A 17,585-nucleotide genomic window follows, 5' to 3' on the forward strand; every position below is an offset into this window, starting at 1 on the left:
TGGAGGGGGTAGAGGAGGCTGCACCGGTGAAATACACTAGAGAGCTGGTCGGTTCTGTATGCTGTCATTAAATAGTTAACCCCTTAAAGCAGGCATGTGCAACCGGTGGTCTTTCTGTGCCCCTGGACCCTTCCATGTGGCACTTGGGTAAGCAAAGAATGTATTTTGTTTGTGACAGTAACGGCTCCTTGACTCACTAGAGTAGAGTAGTGTTTCTCAACCTTTTTTCAGTCAAGGCACCCTTTAAAATGATGGACAGTCCCGAGGCGCCCTTTAAAATTATGGAAAGTCCCGAGGCACCCTTTAAAATTATGGACAGTCCCGAGGCACCCTTTAAAATTATGGACAGTCCCGAGGCACCCTTTAAAATTATGGAAAGTCCCGAGGCACCCTTTAAAATTATGGACAGTCCCGAGGCACCCTTTAAAATTATGGAAAGTCCCGAGGCACCCTTTAAAAATAAGGACAGTCCTGAGGCACCCTTTAAAATGGACAGTCCCGAGGCACCCTTTAAAATTACGGACGGTCCCGAGGCACCCTTTAAAATTATGGACAGTCCCGAGGCACCCTTTAAAATTATGGACAGTCCGGAGTCACCCTTTAAAATTATGGAAAGTCCCGAGGCACCTTTTAAAATTTGGGACAGTCCCGAGGCACCCTTTAAAATTATGGACAGTCCCGAGGCACCCTTTAAAATTATGGACAGTCCGGAGTCACCCTTTAAAATTATGGAAAGTCCCGAGGCACCTTTTAAAATTTGGGACAGTCCCGAGGCAGCCTTGAAAATTATGGACAGTCCCAAGGCACCCCTTAAAATTAAGGACAGTCCCAAAGCACCCTTTAAAATTATGGACAGTCCCAAAGCACCTTTTAAAATTGACAGTCTTGAGACACCCTTTAAAATTAAGGACAGTCCCGAGGCACCCTTTAAAATGATGGACAGTCTCGAGGCACCCTTTAAAATGGACAGTCCCGAGGCACCCTTTAAAATTAAGGACAGTCCTGAGGCACCCTTTAAAATTAAGGACAGTCCTGAGGCACCCTTTAAAATGGACAGTCCCGAGGCACCCTTTAAAATTCCGGACGGTCCCGAGGCACCCTTTAAAATTATGGACAGTCTTGAGGCACCCCATTATAAAATGTGAAAAACTATTCTAATAGTTTTCTATAACGCAGCAACATCCACACATGTAGGACACCCAACGTTAGAGATGATTTATTCTTCCAAAGCAAATACACTTGTCCACACTGGTACTGACTAGTATTCCAGTGTTTCTCCTCTCCCTTAGTTTTTCTGCATCGCTGAGCTAATGTGACCCCAGCACTGATGGAGGGGCAGGGGATGGTCAAACTAGGATGCTGTGCAGGCAGCTGACATCCTCCTTATCAACTGATGTCATTGGTTGTCAGGACGCCAGCAGCTAGAAGGTTATAATGGTGAACAATGAAAACCTGTGGCTTTGTGTAACTAAAAGGCAGGCTTCTTCCAGCCACTGGCTTGTATACAAGTTTTGGGCAATTTGTAGACATTTTGCCAAGGCACCCCTGAAGAAACCTCAAGGCACCCCAGGGTGACTGGGCACCCTGGTTGAGAAAGGCTGGTGTGGACAGATACCTTAAAGAGGAGCTCCAGTCTCTCCCCCAAAAAATGTAAAGTCAGCAGCTAGAAATACTGGAATTATAAGGACACTTACCTGTAAAGGGATCCAGCGCTGTCCCTACTCGAGGCGATTGTTCAATTAGCTTCGGATCCAGGAGCATCTTAACTAAGGGAAACGAGCATTGAATCCGGCTTCACAGGTGCTTTCCCACTGCGCATGCGTGAGCCACGCAGGGGCACCCTGCAATTGCCGAGTATTACAGACGGGGGAGAGACCTGTGTATAAACAACACAGATCTCTCCCCTGTCAGCTCTTGCACACTGCTTACAGTGAAGCACACAGACACAGCACACAGTTAACCCTTTGATTGCCCCTCATGTTAACCCCTTCCTGCCCAGTGCCATTAGTACAGCGTCAGTGCTTTTTATTAGCACTGATCACTGTATTGGTGTCACTGGGGATGTCAGCGACACCAAGTCAGTTCCCCCCCAGTGTCAGAATGCCTGCCGCAGGCCCGCTATAAGTCGTTGATCACCGCCATTACTAGTGAAAAAAAAAATAAATTTCAGTATATATACAGCCAGTTGTAGACACTTTCACGTAAACCAATTAATTTACACGTATTAGGATTTTGTTTTTAGAGAAGACATGTCGCAGAATACATTTTGGTCTAAATTTATGCCGAAATTAGATTTTTTAACATTTTTTTTACTGGACATGTTTAACAGCAAAATGTCAAAAATATTGTTTTTTTTCTCACAATTGTCGGTCTTTTTTTGTTTATAGCGCAAAAAATTAAAACCGCACAGGAGATCAAATACCACCAAAAGAAGGCTCTATTTGTGGGGGAAAAAAAGGACGTAAACTTCATTTGGGTGCAGCGTCGCATGACCGCGCAATTGTCAGTCAAATTAACACAGCGACGTATCGCACAAAATGGCCTGGTCAGGAAGGGGGGAGTTGGAAATCCTCTGGAGGGCGAGTGGCTAATAGCCATTTGTTTATCTTTTTGGAGTTGCCTGCAGGCAGGCTATATAATTGAATAGAGACACAGCGACTGCACAGACCCACCTGCATAGCTAAGGCTGGCCATACATTATTTATTTATTCCAGGTACTTCTATAGCGCCGTCAATTTACACAGCGCTTTACATATATATTGTACAGTCACATCAGTCCCTAACCCTCAAGGGGCGTACAATCTAAGGTCCCTAACCCTCAAGGGGCGTACAATCTAAGGTCCCTAACCCTCAAGGGGCGTACAATCTAAGGTCCCTAACCCTCAAGGGGGGTACAATCTAAGGTCCCTAACCCTCAAGGGGCGTACAATCTAAGGTCCCTAACCCTCAAGGGGCGTACAATCTAAGGTCCCTAACCCTCAAGGGGCGTACAATCTAAGGTCCCTAACCCTCAAGGGGGGTACAATCTAAGGTCCCTAACCCTCAAGGGGCGTACAATCTAAGGTCCCTAACCCTCAAGGGGCGTACAATCTAAGGTCCCTAACCCTCAAGGGGGGTACAATCTAAGGTCCCTAACCCTCAAGGGGCGTACAATCTAAGGTCCCTAACCCTCAAGGTGTGTACAATCTAAGGTCCCTAACCCTCAAGGGGGGTACAATCTAAGGTCCCTAACCCTCAAGGTGTGTACAGTCTAAGGTCCCTAACCCTCAAGGGGCGTACAATCCAAGGTCCCTAACCCTCAAGGGGCGTACAATCCAAGGTCCCTAACCCTCAAGGGGCGTACAATCTAAGGTCCCTAACCCTCAAGGGGCGTACAATCTAAGGTCCCTAACCCTCAAGGGGCGTACAATCTAAGGTCCCTAACCCTCAAGGGGCGCACAATCTAAGGACCTAACTCACATTCATACATACACATACTAGGGACAATTTAGACAGGAGCCCATTAACCTACCAGCATGTCTTTGGAGTGTGGGAGGAAACCGGAGTACCTGGAGGAAACCCACACAGGCACAGGGAGAACATGCAAACTCCAGGCAGGTGATGCCGTGGTTGGAATTTGAACCACTGACCCAAGTACTGCCAGGCGGAAGTACTAACCATTTAGCCACTGTGCTGCCCATTATACAATTTTCTTGAGAATTTGCTTTAGATTTACTTAAAAACATATAATATGAGGTGAAATCTAAACAACACTTTCACATGTATCCAATTAGGCAGGCTCTTGCACTACATAGTTGAAGGTGTAGCTAAAGGAAATTGGGCAGAAATTGGACAGAAAATTGTATAGTGTATGGCCAGCCTAAGTTTGGCAGGCATTCAGGATCGTGCACTTGTCCCTTGCATACCTGTGAAACTCAGCCATGCAGGTGAGTCCGTACAGCCGCTGTGTCTCCATTCAATTATAAAGACTGCCTGCATGCAGCCCCACGATATTCCGAAAAAAGATAAACGGCTCATCATGCTGCCATAGACTCTGCAACCATGTGAATGAGACTGTGTTTGCCAAAGCACTGTGTATCAAAAGCAGTTGTCATTTTTTTATTACATATAATATGTGTTTTTATCCTTTTATCCTTTTTTTCTTGCATCTTAGTGCTTATGATCTCCTGCAGCCCTTTTACAGCCACTTCCTGTCTACATGTATTCCATGTTATTGGCTGCATTGGGTTTCCTAATGGTGACAACAGTGAATCGTGCCTCTCCAACTTGTGTCATGAAACCACTAGGGCAACACAAATGAAAAATTGGGGGACACGGGCAAAGCGTTGTCTCCCTATAACAAGAAATGCCCATTCATGGCAGGATCACCAGGGATTACTTTACTGAAAGATGCAGGTTTTAAAATATTGAAAGTGACTTTTGAACCTCTTTTGTATGACATTTTAGTGCAGGTAAAATAATTGTTCTGTCGTTTCCTGTTATGGGCTGACTCTCCTGATTGTGCTCCTGTACTGTCACACAGGTTTCCGATGAAGACTGCAATCAATCCTATCAACACACATTACGCAGGCATGGTCCTCTGTTGTCACCATCAGAAAAGCGGCCTTCAGAAATGCCATGCAGCCCTCGCTGGAGCGCTTTCATTTCCTCACTTGATATTGCGCTATAAATCAAAAGGTGCGTTTTTATTACTTTTTTTTATATACTATTTACATTTTTTATATAAAATTATCAAGTAGCAGTAAATGGATACTAAAAATGTAACCAGAGACAAATAGGTTTTCTTTTGTTCAGGGCGTGGATGAAGGAATCTTCTCTGCCAGCTATTGTATTCTGACAGCTGGCATTCATGGCTGTCAGAATCCTCAAAGAGTGACTGCCTCTGAGTAGATGCACTCACTGTTTGACCGTCAGCGTTCCACCCAGCTCCCTCGAAATAAAAACAAATTGTGCAGCTTTGATTACAGTTGGTTAATGCCCTTACTATAGGTGTAGGTCATTTATGTACCACCTGTAGCCTGGTCAAAAAACTCACAGAGATTGCTTCATCCCATTGTACCTTGTTGCAGGGGTGTCCCTAGGGTTGGTGTCACCTGGTGCGGTAACACTTGGTGACACCCCCTCCGACGATCCCCGTAGCATGGATAGGATCTGCGGATTGAGCATAATGGATCGGAGTCCAATCCATTATGCTCCCCAATCCACAAATCCGATCCATCCTGCGGGGATCGTCGGCTTTCTTTACAACTTACCTTTTCGTGGAGCGGGTCCAGTGTCACCCCGTATAGGTTGCATGCAGATGATCCCCGCAGGATGGTTCGGATCTGCGGATTGAGCATAATGGATCGGAGTCCTATTCACTATATCCCGTCTCCCCGGACCCTGCATTCACTATATCCTGTCTCTCCGCACCCCACATTCGCTATATTCGGTCTCTCTGGACCCTGCATTCTCTATATCTGCTCTCCCCAGACCCTGCATTCACTATATTTGCTCTCCCCGGACCCTGCATTCACTATATCCGGTCTCCCCGGACACCGCATTCACTATATCTGGTCTCTCCGCACCCCGCATTCACTGTATCGACTCCCTGGACCCTGCATTCACTGTATCTGAGCGAATGCAGGGTCCGGGGAGACCGGATATAGCGAATGCAGGGTCCGGGGATATCGGATATAGTGAATGCAGGGTCCTGAGAGACCGGATATAGTGAATGCAGGGTCCGGGGACAGCGGATATAGTGAATGCAAGGTCCAGGGACAGCGGATATAGTGAATGCAGGGTCCGGGAGACCGGATATAGCGAATGCAGGGTCCGGGGAGACCGGATATAGTGAGTGCGGGGTCCGGGGAGAGCGGATATAGTGAATGCGGGATCCGGGGAGAGCAGATATAGTGAATGCGGGGTCCCGGGAGAGCGGATATAGTGAATGCGGGGTCCCGGGAGAGCGGATATAGTGAATGCGGGGTCCGGGGAGAGCGGATATAGTGAATGCGGGGTCCGGGGAGAGCGGATATAGTGAATGCAGGGTCCAGGGACAGCGGATATAGTGAATGCAGGGTCCGGGGAGAGCGGATATAGTGAGTGCGGGGTCCGGGGAGAGCGGATATAGTGAATGCGGGATCCGGGGAGAGCGGATATAGTGAATGCGGGGTCCCGGGAGAGCGGATATAGTGAATGCGGGGTCCGGGGAGACTGGATTTAGGGAATGCAGGGTCCGGGGAGACCGGATATAGCGAATGCAGGGTCCGGGGAGACCGGATATAGTGAGTGCGGGGTCCGGGGAGAGCGGATATAGTGAATGCGGGATCCGGGGAGAGCGGATATAGTGAATGCGGGGTCCCGGGAGAGCGGATATAGTGAATGCGGGGTCCGGGGAGAGCGGATATAGTAAATGCGAGGTCCGGGGAGAGCGGATATAGTGAATGCGGGGTCCGGGGAGAAAGGATATAGTAAATGCGAGGTCCGGGGAGAGCGGATATAGTGAATGCAGGGTCCGGGGAGACCAGATATAGTGAATGCAGGGTCTGGGGAGAGCGGATATAGTAAATGCGGGGTCCGGGGAGACCGGATATAGTGAATGCGGGGTCCGGGGAGACCGTATATAGTGAGTGCAGGGTTCGGGGAGAGCGGATATAGTGAATGCGGGATCCGGGGAGAGCGGATAGTGAATGCAGGGTCCGGGGAGACCAGATATAGTGAATGCGGGATCCGGGGAGAGCGGATATAGTGAATGCGGGGTCCTGGGAGAGCAGATATAGTGAATGCAGGGTCCGGGGAGAGCGGATATAGTGAATGCGGGATCCGGGGAGACCAGATATAGTGAATGCGGGGTCCGGGGAGAGCGGATATAGTGAATGCGGGATCCGGGGAGACCGGATATAGTGAATGCAGGGTCCGGGGAGAGCGGATATAGTGAATGCAGGGTCCGGGGAGAGCGGATATAGTGAATGCGGGGTCCGGGGAGAGCGGATATAGTGAATGCGGGGTCCGGGGAGACCGGATATAGTGAATGCAGGGTCCGGGGAGAGCGGATATAGTGAATGCGGGGTCCGGGGAGAGCGGATATAGTGAATGCGGGGTCCGGGGAGAGCGGATATAGTGAATGCGGGGTCCGGGGAGAGCGGATATAGTGAATGCGGGGTCCGGGGAGAGCGGATATAGTGAATGCGGGGTCCGGGGAGAGCGGATATAGTGAATGCGGGGTCCGGGGAGAGCGGATATAGTGAATGCGGGGTTCGGGGAGACCGGATATAGTGAATGCGGGGTCCGGGGAGAGCGGATATAGTGAATGCGGGGTCCGGGGAGAGCGGATATAGTGAATGCAGGGTCCGGGGAGAGCGGATATAGTGAATGCGGGGTCCGGGGAGAGCGGATATAGTGAATGCGGGGTTCGGGGAGACCGGATATAGTGAATGCGGGGTCCGGGGAGAGCGGATATAGTGAATGCGGGGTTTGGGGAGAGCGGATATAGTGAATGCGGGGTCCGGGGAGAGCGGATATAGTGAACGCGGGGTTCGGGGAGACCGGATATAGTGAATGCGGGGTCCGGGGAGACCGGATATAGTGAATGCGGGGTTCGGGGAGACCGGATATAGTGAATGCGGGGTCCGGGGAGAGCGGATATAGTAAATGCGAGGTCCGGGGAGAGCGGATATAGTGAATGCGGGGTCCGGGGAGAAAGGATATAGTAAATGCGAGGTCCGGGGAGAGCGGATATAGTGAATGCAGGGTCCGGGGAGACCAGATATAGTGAATGCAGGGTCTGGGGAGAGCGGATATAGTAAATGCGGGGTCCGGGGAGACCGGATATAGTGAATGCGGGGTCCGGGGAGACCGTATATAGTGAGTGCAGGGTTCGGGGAGAGCGGATATAGTGAATGCGGGATCCGGGGAGAGCGGATAGTGAATGCAGGGTCCGGGGAGACCAGATATAGTGAATGCGGGATCCGGGGAGAGCGGATATAGTGAATGCGGGGTCCTGGGAGAGCAGATATAGTGAATGCAGGGTCCGGGGAGAGCGGATATAGTGAATGCGGGATCCGGGGAGACCAGATATAGTGAATGCGGGGTCCGGGGAGAGCGGATATAGTGAATGCGGGATCCGGGGAGACCGGATATAGTGAATGCAGGGTCCGGGGAGAGCGGATATAGTGAATGCAGGGTCCGGGGAGAGCGGATATAGTGAATGCGGGGTCCGGGGAGAGCGGATATAGTGAATGCGGGGTCCGGGGAGACCGGATATAGTGAATGCAGGGTCCGGGGAGAGCGGATATAGTGAATGCGGGGTCCGGGGAGAGCGGATATAGTGAATGCGGGGTCCGGGGAGAGCGGATATAGTGAATGCGGGGTCCGGGGAGAGCGGATATAGTGAATGCGGGGTCCGGGGAGAGCGGATATAGTGAATGCGGGGTCCGGGGAGAGCGGATATAGTGAATGCGGGGTCCGGGGAGAGCGGATATAGTGAATGCGGGGTTCGGGGAGACCGGATATAGTGAATGCGGGGTCCGGGGAGAGCGGATATAGTGAATGCGGGGTCCGGGGAGAGCGGATATAGTGAATGCAGGGTCCGGGGAGAGCGGATATAGTGAATGCGGGGTCCGGGGAGAGCGGATATAGTGAATGCGGGGTTCGGGGAGACCGGATATAGTGAATGCGGGGTCCGGGGAGAGCGGATATAGTGAATGCGGGGTTTGGGGAGAGCGGATATAGTGAATGCGGGGTCCGGGGAGAGCGGATATAGTGAACGCGGGGTTCGGGGAGACCGGATATAGTGAATGCGGGGTCCGGGGAGACCGGATATAGTGAATGCGGGGTTCGGGGAGACCGGATATAGTGAATGCGGGGTCCGGGAAGAGCGGATATAGTGAATGCGGGGTCCGGGGAGACCGGATATAGTGAATGCGGGGTCCGGGGAGAGCGGATATAGTGAATGCGGGGTCTGGGGAGAGCGGATATAGTGAATGCGGGGTCCGGGGAGAGCGGATATAGTGAACGCGGGGTCCGGGGAGACCGGATATAGTGAATGCGGGGTTCGGGGAGACCGGATATAGTGAACGCGGGGTCCGGGGAGAGCGGATATAGTGAATGCGGGGTCCGGGGAGAGCAGATATAGTGAATGCGGGGTCCCGGGAGAGCGGATATAGTGAATGCGGGGTCCCGGGAGAGCGGATATAGTGAATGCGGGGTCCGGGGAGAGCGGATATAGTGAATGCGGGGTCCGGGGAGAGCGGATATAGTGAATGCAGGGTCCAGGGACAGCGGATATAGTGAATGCAGGGTCCGGGGAGAGCGGATATAGTGAGTGCGGGGTCCGGGGAGAGCGGATATAGTGAATGCGGGATCCGGGGAGAGCGGATATAGTGAATGCGGGGTCCCGGGAGAGCGGATATAGTGAATGCGGGGTCCGGGGAGACTGGATTTAGGGAATGTAGGGTCCGGGAGACCGGATATAGCGAATGCAGGGTCCGGGGAGACCGGATATAGTGAGTGCGGGGTCCGGGGAGAGCGGATATAGTGAATGCGGGATCCGGGGAGAGCGGATATAGTGAATGCGGGGTCCCGGGAGAGCGGATATAGTGAATGCGGGGTCCGGGGAGAGCGGATATAGTAAATGCGGGGTCCGGGGAGAAAGGATATAGTAAATGCGAGGTCCGGGGAGAGCGGATATAGTGAATGCAGGGTCCGGGGAGACCAGATATAGTGAATGCAGGGTCTGGGGAGAGCGGATATAGTAAATGCGGGGTCCGGGGAGACCGGATATAGTGAATGCGGGGTCCGGGGAGACCGTATATAGTGAGTGCAGGGTTCGGGGAGAGCGGATATAGTGAATGCGGGATCCGGGGAGAGCGGATAGTGAATGCAGGGTCCGGGGAGACCAGATATAGTGAATGCGGGATCCGGGGAGAGCGGATATAGTGAATGCGGGGTCCTGGGAGAGCAGATATAGTGAATGCAGGGTCCGGGGAGAGCGGATATAGTGAATGCGGGATCCGGGGAGACCAGATATAGTGAATGCGGGGTCCGGGGAGAGCGGATATAGTGAATGCGGGATCCGGGGAGACCGGATATAGTGAATGCAGGGTCCGGGGAGAGCGGATATAGTGAATGCAGGGTCCGGGGAGAGCGGATATAGTGAATGCGGGGTCCGGGGAGAGCGGATATAGTGAATGCGGGGTCCGGGGAGACCGGATATAGTGAATGCAGGGTCCGGGGAGAGCGGATATAGTGAATGCGGGGTCCGGGGAGAGCGGATATAGTGAATGCGGGGTCCGGGGAGAGCGGATATAGTGAATGCGGGGTCCGGGGAGAGCGGATATAGTGAATGCGGGGTCCGGGGAGAGCGGATATAGTGAATGCGGGGTCCGGGGAGAGCGGATATAGTGAATGCGGGGTCCGGGGAGAGCGGATATAGTGAATGCGGGGTTCGGGGAGACCGGATATAGTGAATGCGGGGTCCGGGGAGAGCGGATATAGTGAATGCGGGGTCCGGGGAGAGCGGATATAGTGAATGCAGGGTCCGGGGAGAGCGGATATAGTGAATGCGGGGTCCGGGGAGAGCGGATATAGTGAATGCGGGGTTCGGGGAGACCGGATATAGTGAATGCGGGGTCCGGGGAGAATGGATATAGTGAATGCGGGGTTTGGGGAGAGCGGATATAGTGAATGCGGGGTCCGGGGAGAGCGGATATAGTGAACGCGGGGTTCGGGGAGACCGGATATAGTGAATGCGGGGTCCGGGGAGACCGGATATAGTGAATGCGGGGTTCGGGGAGACCGGATATAGTGAATGCGGGGTCCGGGAAGAGCGGATATAGTGAATGCGGGGTCCGGGGAGACCGGATATAGTGAATGCGGGGTCCGGGGAGAGCGGATATAGTGAATGCGGGGTCTGGGGAGAGCGGATATAGTGAATGCGGGGTCCGGGGAGAGCGGATATAGTGAACGCGGGGTCCGGGGAGACCGGATATAGTGAATGCGGGGTTCGGGGAGACCGGATATAGTGAACGCGGGGTCCGGGGAGAGCGGATATAGTGAATGCGGGGTCCGGGGAGAGCGGATATAGTGAATGCGGGGTCCGGGGAGACCGGATATAGTGAATGCGGGGTCCGGGGAGACCGGATATAGTGAATGCGGGGTCCGGGGAGACCGGATATAGTGAATGCGGGGTCCGGGGAGACCGGATATAGTGAATGCAGGGTCCGGGGTTTAGTAACACTAAGGAAGCTTGACAAACCCATGCCAGTGTGTGACTATAGCCCATACACACATTGTGGGGTGCAATTTAGCTGCTCAGTGGCATTCCTGCTTAGTCTATGTATCTATGGAGCGGCTTGCAGGCACTTCCCAGTTCTAACACATCAGAGGACAACAGCAAAAACTGGATACATTTTTTCTAAGCCATCCAATCACTATTAACCGATGGTGGGCAGGGTGTGCCGGGGGTAGCCATACCATCAAACCACACACCAATATAATTAGATTCTGTCACTGCCTTGTATGCATACCTCACAGAACATCAGCTGTTCCTTAATGGCCCCCCAAATATTTAAGGGGGACCAAACTTTGCATTCATGACTGCTTGGGCTAAATGGTTAGCACCTCCACCTGGCAGTACTAGGGTCGCTGGTTCAAATCCCAACCATGGCACCACCTGCCTGGAGTTTGCTTGTTCTCCCTGCGTGGGTTTCCTCCGGGTACTCCGGTTTCCTCCTACACTCCAAAGACATGCTGGTAGGTTAATTGGCTCCTGTCTAAATTGGCCCTAGTATGTGTACACCCCTTCAGGTTGGGGACTGATGTGAATGTACAATATATATGGAAAGCGATGTGTAAAGTGACGGCGCTATATAAGTACCTGTGATAAATAAATATAGATTCAATTTAAAAATTGCCAGTCAGATTTTAGCCAGCAGAGGGAGCAGTAACGTCGCTTTCCCTGATTCCACCAAAGAAAGGGCTGATTTGAACCATCCCCGTGAGTTTTTGTCACTCGTAAGGGATGCTGGGGTCGTAGTTCTTCAACAGTTTTTGGCTCATAGTGTGCCCTGCCTCACAGTAATACTTTTGTGAAGAAAAGCCAGAAAGGCAACAAAAAGAGTGCAGTCCAAAGCATTCAACTAGAAACCTAAAAAACGCAATTCACTTATGTATTCCTTGTCAATAAATTATTTCTCAAGTCAAATGCCAAAATCACCTGCTATTTTCTCCATAGAGAGTCGTCACACACTGTCTGAAAGCTAAAATCAGGCTTATAGGTTGTTTACTGGCTTTGTAAATTGATGGATGGGAGGAAGGAGGACTTACGTGGGGGCTCAGGGTCAGTGGTGTATTTGGGTTTCGTACTGCCCTAGGCAACACAAAAATTGGCTCCCCCCCCATGGACTGACCCTAACACCGACCAATACCCCCCTCCCCCGCAAAGAGAGCCTGATGTTGACCAACAACACCCCACCCTTGAGAGCCTTCCACTACCATCGCCCCCCATAAACTGGACCCCAGCAAGAGAAAGAAGACACTCACATTCACAACGCCGTACATCCTCGGGAACAAGAGTCAGGCTCTTCATACACCATCAAGCAGCCTGCAGCCTCTCTCGGATTCTACTTGGTCCCTTCTTCTGGGGGGCGGCGCTGCCCCCCTGAAAAATGCTGTCCCCCTGAAAAATGCCACCCTAGGCAAATGCTGCCCTAGGCAAATGCCTTGTTTGCCTTGTGGTAAATACGCCCCTGCTCAGGGTGGCATGCCAATTGTCATCTTGTCTAGCAATTCAAGGAGCAGGCAGGAGGTGGGCACAGAGTCTGCAGCAGTACATGTTCTGAAATATGTTGTCACCCTCTGCATGCTGTGCAGACATACAGCACAGCATGGTTGAGTGAATCACAAGCACATGGACATGACTTTACGATTCCCTGGTAAGGAAGTACAGTGAGTTTCGACAGTTTATTTAGCTTTTTTGTTTAAATGACCTTCAAAAAAATATGCGTCATTTTTCTTCCTGCAGAACAACAGGCTAAGGTTGACAAATACGTGGCAGACAGTGCGAAGTGCATTGACAGTGCGCAAAGGATAGTCATCTAATCAGGTTGGAGTGCCGTAGAGAAATTCTCTCTGGTTGCTATGAGTGTTTGCACTTGGCCTTAGTATGTTTGCATACATGAACCCATTAGTGTGGAGCCGAGGTTGTGCATGTGGCGGTGACAGATCCTGTACACTTAACATGAGGAGGGGTGAGTCACAGGATGGGGGGGGGGGGGGTAAAGGGAGGGGTAGGGGATTATAAAATTTGAACCTCACAATCTGGAATCAATTTTTGGGGAAAGAAAGAGACTCATAAGGAACCAAAAATAAGAATGCACTAAAGAGCAGCGCAAATCAACACAAATATGTAAAGTATAGACTGCGATGCAAAGTGCAATTACCCCGAGGACTTATTTATTTCAGGTACTTATATAGCGCCGTCAATTTACGCAGCACTTTACATATATATTGTACAATCACATCAGTCCCTAACCCTGAAGGGGCGTACAATCTAAGGTCCCTAACCCTCAAGGGGCGTACAATCTAAGGTCCCTAACCCTCAAGGGGTGTACAATCTAAGGTCCCTAACCCTCAAGGGGTGTACAATCTAAGGTCCCTAACCCTCAAGGGGCGTACAATCTAAGGTCCCTAACCCTGAAGGGGCGTACAATCTAAGGTCCCTAACTCACATTCATGCATACACATACTAGGGACAATTTAGACAGGAGCCAATTCACCTACCAGCATGTCTTTGGAGTGTGGAAAGAAACCGGAGTACCCGGAGGAAACCCACGCAGACACAGGGAGAACATGCAAACTCCAGGCAGGTAGTGCCGTGGCTGGGATACGAACCAATGACCTGAGTACTGCCAGGCGGAAGTGCTAACCATTTATCCTTCACTGGCCTGAAGCCTAATTGGTTGCTGTCATTTACAGTTCTGGGCTCATCATTAATGTCCAATCATAAAGCCCGGCGTGACCTTTATCTCTTAGGAGAAACTACTACTACTAAACTAGCAGAAGGTGAATTTTGATTGGATGCTAGTAGGGGGGTAGTGCACCTCTTTCCTTCAATTCCTTTCAGGTCACTGTTACATGTTACAATCTGACAATATGAAATCTCTGTGCAATCAACTTCTGATTTACCAAAATTATGGAATATGAGGACCTACCTAATCCATCCAATCAATATGTATCCAGTCGGGTAGGCCCTTCCACTACATAGCTGTTGGCAGATCTAGAGGAGATTGTACAATCAGATTGTAATGTGTGTGTGTTGAGCTCTAAGCAGAGCAGTTACCCTCAATGACCAGTTTTCAGTGTCTCAGGATCAGGTTACAGCGGACCTTCATCCACCAAAAATTATTTGCACCGGGCTCCAGCCCCCTCCACTATATATATATACTATATTGCCAAAAGTATTGGTCGGCTGGCCTTTCCACGCCCATGACCTTTAATGGCCCCCCAGTCTTAGTCCGTAGGGTTCAATATTGAGTTGGCCCCGCCCTTTGCAGCTATAACAGCTTCAACTCTTCTGGGAAGGCTGTCCACAAGGTTTAGGAGGGTGTCTATGGGAAGGTTGCATGAAATTGTCCAAAATGTCTTGGCTGACGCCTTAAGAGTTTCCTTCACTGGAGCTAGGGGGCCAAGCCCAACCCCTGAAAAACACCCCCACACCATAATCCCCCCCTCCACCAAACTTTACAGTTGGCACAATGCAGTCAGGTAAGTACCGGTCTCCTGCCAACCGCCAAACCCAGATATGTCCATCGGATTGCCAGACAGAGAAGTGTGATTGGTCCCTCCAGAGAACACGTCTCCACTGCTCTAGAGTCCAGTGGCGGCGTGCTTTACACCACGGCATCCGACATTTTGCATTGCATTTGGTGATGTAAGGCTTGGATGCAGCTGCTCGGCCATGGAAACCCATTCCATGAGGCTCTCTACGCACTGTTGCTGTGCTAATCTGAAGGCCGCACCAAGTTTTGAGGTCTTTAGCTATTGACTCTGCAGACAGTTGGCGACTTCTGCGCACTGTGCGCTTCAGCATGCGCTGACCCCGCTCTGTCATGTGACGTGGCCTACCACTTGGTGGCTGAGTTGCTGTTGTTCCCAGTTGCTTCCACTTTGTTATAATCCCACTAACAGTTGAGCGTGGAATATTTAGTAGCCAGGAAATGTCACGGATGGACTTATTGCACAGGTGGCCACCTATCACGGGACCACGCTTGGAGTCACTGAGCTCCTGAGAGCGACCCATTCTTTCACCAATGTTTGTAGAAGCCGTCTGCATGCCTAGGGGCTTGATTGTATACACCTGTGTCCATGGAGGGGATTGGAACACCTGAATCACATGATTGGGAGGGCGGGGCCAATACATTTGGCAATATGGTGTGTGTGTGTATATATATATATATATATATATATATATATATATATAATTATTTTCCCTGCAGGAGCAAATTGGATTGTGCTTTGCTGGGTTTTTTTGCCTTCCTCTGGATCAACTGTGGGTGTAGGATTATAACTTTTTTTTTTTTAATGGTTGAACTGGATGGTCTTTTGTCTTTTTTCAGCCAGACTAACTATGTAACTATATAACTATGTAACAACTTTTCTTGCCGAGGCGAGAATGATGTTGGGCAGATGTGCTCAATGACTCAACAGAGACCTTCATCACATCGCCTGTTATGGAGATGCCAAATGTCTGTTTTCTGTGCATGTGCGGGTAAACTTGGCGTGTGCGCAGTCGTGTCACAGTTTCTGCCAGGTCCTGAAGGCCGACAACACATCAACGCCCACAAAAAGATGGCGGCACCAGTGCGGGATTAGCATTAGCCAGACCGAAGTTCCTCTTTATTATTATTATTATACAGGATTTATATATTATTATTATACAGGATTTATATATTATTATTATACAGGATTTATATATTATTATTATTATACAGGATTTATATATTATTATTATACAGGATTTATATATTATTATTATTATACAGGATTTATATATTATTATTATACAGGATTTATATATTATTATTATACAGGATTTATATCGCGCCAACAATTTGCTCAGCACTTTACAATATAACGGGAGACAATACAGCAACAATACAGTTCAATACAAAAGGGAAAGGAGGGCCCTGATCCTGGGAGCTTACAATCTAGGAACATGAGTTTTGCAGACTACTACCTTAAAGTGCATACCCAACCAAAACTTTAAACCCCTATCAGCTTTTTATTGCTGTCTGTGACCCTGTTGCTGATTTTCCCTCACCTTCTGGCCAATGAAACTGCTGTCACTATAACAAAACCTCACAGGGGGTCTAATCCTTCCATGAAAAAAAAAAAAATTTTTGGCTTGTCATACTATGTGATATCACCCAGTGCTTCCAAGGACAAATCCTCACCAAGTGGGACTCTCCCTGGCAGTTGGGTGCAGTTGGCAGCCTGCAACGTCCATGTGTCGTGGGATATAAATACGACTTCGGACGCCTTTGAGGACACAATAGTAACAGTTGCGGAGAGAATGGACGGATCTGCGTTCCCCTCCTCCCTCATTGTGGCTACAAATAGCTGTTGGTATCGGTGTCATGTGTACATGTGCCTAGAGTGTAGTGTATACCTGATGTAAGTGTCTCTTATCTCACACATACCTCTCTCCAGCCTTCCTTCCATACCATCCAGCTTTTGTGTCTAGAATGCCTCTATAAAAAGATCCCATAAGTGCCTGTCCATTTCCCTGCTGCCCCCCCTATTGTGAGCCACTGGCTATTGTGTCTGTGTATTAATCCGGCTTTTAATACTCTGCTGTGTCCACAGCAACTGCAAGAGTAAAGGTGGGAATACACGATTAGAAAATCGACCGATCGGTCATCTGACGACCGAGAGGCGTTCGTTCGTTGGTCGAAATCGTGGCCCACATTAACCAATCTAAAAGAATCGTTCGTCGGGCAATACGTAGTGTTGACGTCTTCTGTACAAGTGGAAGTGATGCGGCGTGCGTGTGACCTTGTAGCCACGCCCTTCCGGCCAGAACGAGCGATATACACAACGATTACCAGCAATGAGTATAATATCGTTTATTACATGACCTATATACATAAATAGTGATACATAAAATATAATATCGTATGTACTCTCCAGCGCCTCAGGATATGCACAGCCAAAAGGGAAGCCAAGGGTACCAGGACAGCGACAACCAAAGGAAATGCTCCAGGGGTGCAGCCCTCCTCAGATGGGGAAATCAGCCACTGGATAGAGAGAAAACAGGTGGCGCACACAGCATCAGAGGTTGGTCACCAGCTGAGGAAAGGGATTCGTCCCCGAAACGCGTCAGCCATTTGACCGCACTGACAGTGAGAACACCTTGCCTGCCGTTGTGGCCATTGTCATTTTTCTATGCTTTTTAGATACATGCTTCGTCTGTGAGTATGTTTTTATTCTTTCACTCCTACAATAAACCTTGGATAATGCACTAGGTGTGTGCGCCACCTGTTTTCTCTCTATAAAATATAATCTGCAGAATTCTGGTTTCATGATCTCATTAGGCCGATCTACTT

General features: G+C 50.0%; 1 long non-coding RNA gene across 1 annotated transcript; it reads left to right on the plus strand.

Annotated features, from left to right (window-relative positions):
• The first annotated feature begins 49 nt into the window (after positions 1 to 49).
• Positions 50 to 17,487, plus strand: LOC149441325 (uncharacterized). Its single transcript, XR_016307400.1, has 3 exons — positions 50 to 147; positions 4,523 to 4,677; positions 17,170 to 17,487. It is a non-coding gene; the product is annotated as an uncharacterized LOC149441325 (long non-coding RNA).
• The last annotated feature ends 98 nt before the right edge of the window (positions 17,488 to 17,585 follow it).

This window comes from Staurois parvus, unplaced genomic scaffold (genome assembly GCF_062004578.1).
Source record: "Staurois parvus isolate SC_StPar_1 unplaced genomic scaffold, SC_StPar_1.0 ptg001004l, whole genome shotgun sequence".
Lineage (NCBI taxonomy): Eukaryota > Metazoa > Chordata > Amphibia > Anura > Ranidae > Staurois > Staurois parvus.